Source organism: Mchenga conophoros, linkage group LG18 (genome assembly GCF_057382185.1).
Source record: "Mchenga conophoros isolate Kocher_MC1m ecotype Shallow Benthic linkage group LG18, M_conophoros_male_GT1.1, whole genome shotgun sequence".
In the NCBI taxonomy this organism is placed as follows: Eukaryota; Metazoa; Chordata; class Actinopteri; order Cichliformes; family Cichlidae; genus Mchenga; species Mchenga conophoros.
Window position 1 is genome coordinate 20379718 of NC_140543.1, and position 3949 is coordinate 20383666.

The following is a 3949-nucleotide window of genomic DNA, read 5'->3' on the forward strand; positions in this document are numbered from 1 at the left end:
TAAAATTGTATGTATCTGGGTTTGCTTTAAAAGGATAATGCTGTTAGAAAAAGTTTTTTGGTTGATGATAAATGGTCGACAATATCCAGTTAAACTTTGAAAGGACAAATTTGGTATGAAGGATGCCTCGTTGTCCTCTCCTTTTTCCGTTTATGCCTTGAAATCGGTTCCACACATATGGGGTTGAAGCACAGAAGCACATTAAATGTATTTTGCTAACCAGGGTCAATGTTAAATTCCACAGTTTTTGATTAAACCTTGACATCACACTATAGTTGGAAAGTCTCTATTTATAAGATTATTGTGGATTTGTGGAAATGAAAATGAAAAACAGTCTGAAACTGCGCTGACTTTGGAGTCATGAAAGCTGAGTTCCTTGTCAAATGTTAAAGCAACATTTAAAAACAGAGTTATATATATATATTTGAAACATTTATAACTTTAAATATATTATTTTTTTCACATAAAACAGAAAGAACGACGGTGAGAGTCAGATAAATAACAAAACGCCTTACTTTAATATATTTTTGTAATATTTTGTTAACCCAATGTTTTCATTGCGTCACGTACAAATCTCTAAGAACTTTAAAATCTATATATAACAGAAATATTTCATAAATCTGTCAAAAACGTTTTATTTAGTAGCTAAATAACAAACTGAATTTATGATTTTAAACATAAATTTGCTTTACTAGTTTCCTAAAAATTTTTGTAAAACACTAAATCATGAAAAATGATAAATAATATTTTTGAATGAAGAAATATCATTTAAATTAAAGCTTGTCATATGTCTGCTGTGCTAATAAATGCCCTTATAAGGACTGTTCTTCTATTAACATTACATTGGTATTGCATAGCTTGGTGGAGATATCCTGCCACTACATGAAATAGGGAAATTCTACAAGGAGGAACTAGAAAGTCACTGTCATTTAACAATATGTTGAACTGTTGTCACATAAAAAAATGAGTGTGTCAGTGACAACAATAGTTCTTTCACTCAGCAAACCACCCCACTACCCATCTCTGGATCTCCCCTGCAACAGCCTCCGCTGCTTGTCATATGTTCTTTTTTTTTAGTGTGTTTCAATAAAGTGCGGGGCTGTCCCACGGGTTCCACCTTCATCAGAACAGCCCACTGCTTGTATTCATAATCACTCTTTTAATAAGGGGATCCTAGAAAACCATGGCTCACATCTCAACTGTGTGTGTCTATTTGCAGAGGTGTATGCACTGAAGTGTAGGCGAAACAAAAGCGAGAAGTTACTTTGAATTTTAAAAGAAGTTTCTTTTGATGATGAGGGGTTTACCTTTTTTTCCTGTAAACTTTTCAGGGTTTACCCGGGTGCAGTTCCATTACTAAACCAAGCAGTGGGCCACAATGGTAAATACTGCAAGCTCATGGTTGCAACTTTGAAGAAATGAAAGAAGTGAAGAAGCGAAACACACGCCTAATAGCAATCAAAACAACTTCTCTTATCGTGACAACAGACTTCAGTACAACCAAGCTGAGATAGGCAAAGCTGGAAGAGTAGTATCTGTTATGGCTGCCAGATAAGATTGGTGGTTATTGCTATGAAAGTCTGCTGAGGTTGTTTGCTTGTAAAAATTTATTGGTTTGTTTTGGTGTGCTCTGACATGCTCTCATGTGTTCATAAGGTTTATAATTCTTTTTTCTTTTTCTTTTTTATGTCGTAGACCAAAATTAGACAGTTTTATTAAGATTTTTATCTCTCTGTGTCTTCCGCTTTTAGCTTATTGGTGCGTTACTTTTTCACGTTGACCTTTCTCAGACTGCAGAAATTCCAGGGGCTGAGGAAAGTGGAAGCCAAAGGGTAGTGAGAGGCTAACAACAAAATGACACACGGTATCAAAATGAACATTTTAAGGAAAGTTTGAATCATTCCACACAGATTAAAGTCTTTGTGACTAAATCTGCAAACAGTGAAATAAAAATTTTATTTTCAGTTTGAAGATAAATCATTTCTTCAGTGCTTGACTCCAGCTCCGAATCCCCAGCTAATTACTACGGTGCTGAGTCCTCCTGTTCCTAAAGGGACTTTCATGGTTGAGCACAGTTGTAGGAGTTTACTCTCACCAGGGGGGCAGAGTAAGAAAAAACCTGTCTGCAGGCTACTGTTGTTCATGTTTGTGCTGTTGCGCTTGTTAGCTTAGCGCCTGCCATGGCAAGGCCAAAGTCATAAAAGATAATGTTTTTGTTTTTATATAGTGAATTTAAACAGACAATTTAAAAAAAAAAAGAAAACTGACTACTGGAGCCCCTCTCTCTGTCTTTTCATTTTATTTTTGATCTGTTTTTTGGATCTCCATTGACGTTCCTGTTGGATCTAGAGTCAGCCTTCTCTCATCTGCTCTGATTCAGGTTTATCCACCTTCTGCTCGACTCCCTTTACTGCTGTGCTCCTACCTGATTCCTGGAAGTTTCTTTTATATCCAACCTTTCGTGGTGGCCTCATGACTCCTAACCTTCTGAGTATCTTTGCCTCCTCACCTATATGCCACCAGGTTACCCTTTCTAGGCCAATGGGTCACTTGGCTGTCAACCTGGTTTCCTGCTCTTCAGCTGCTGGGCAGGAAGTCACAACTCTACAGTCACAGGATGTCAACTTGAAGTCATCAGTTTACATGTGTTCCGATTCCTGGGCCTCTCTCCTGGCCCGTCCACCTAGGATCTCCAAATCATCTGCTCATTTTTATCTGACTTCTTAACATTGTTTTCAGTATCTGATGTCCTGCATTTTGGCCCCATTTACTTGGCAGTCAGTAAAACCTTTTTTTTTTAGCTGCTCTGGCCATTAAAGAGGGCATAACAATACACACACTCCCTTAAAAGGGAATAATGCATGCAGATTAATAGAAAAATGATTGTGTAACAAATGTAAAACAGAAGATTAGGATTCAAACTTCAGAACCTGCTTACATCTTCACCTCTGCCCCTGTATATTTATTGTACATGGGTTTCATGGCCATCGGTGCTGAAAGTTTGTGAATCTGCAGTTTAAATCTGCTTACCAGTAACAGCAGTGCACACAGTGGATTACATAATTACAATTACATATACCCGTGACAGACAGTACCATGGTAACTGCTTTTGTGGAAGAAAGGCACAATGGGCCAACAAAATGATTACCACCTACTTGCATTTTTCATACTCGAATAAATCATGTTAATTATTGGTCTTTATAGTTCATGTGCAAGTGTATTTATAGCCATACAGACACAGCATAAATTCCTTTGTAAGTGTTACAGATTAACCCAGTCACCCTAAGCCTGAGCAGAGGCTTGGACATAGTTCATTTTAGGGAGTCTGTATCAGTCTGTATCAAGCTCTAAAATGTTTTTTTGTCCATTTTCCTGTAAGCAGTCAGCACTCCCACTCTCGAATGCTGCAGGAATTCCAGGCTTCTACTTGCAAGGCCAAAACTCAGTCGTGCATAAAAGGCATGCATGAATATTGTTATCTGTCTTAAATATTAAGTAGTGCTCTCTTGGTCTTTGCACAGTAGAAGTTGTGATTACAGTTTCAGGAATAAGCCATGTCAATCTCGTGCAATTAAGTCTACATTTTTCTGATCGTTGTCTAATTTACAAACTGCGATGTGCTTAAGCTCAAAACTAATTAATCTGATGTTTAATGAAAAATTTTCTTACCAGGTTTGCAATTTATCAATTATTCAAATCTCCTTGAGCAACAATAACTTTCTGTCAGATGCAGATCAGATACGCAAGGTGAAACAAAGCAAGCTGCGTCAACACAGGAAGCAAGTCGCTCCACACACATTATGTTGAGACTGATAGCTGGCTGCTACAGCAGACATTCCTTATCACTCTGTCATAAATCAGTCACCGTTTTCTTTGGTAACACCTTCAACTGTGTGCCCAGAGTTGAGAAGAGTTCATCTCAAGAATCGGCCACTTCACATGGCAGCTT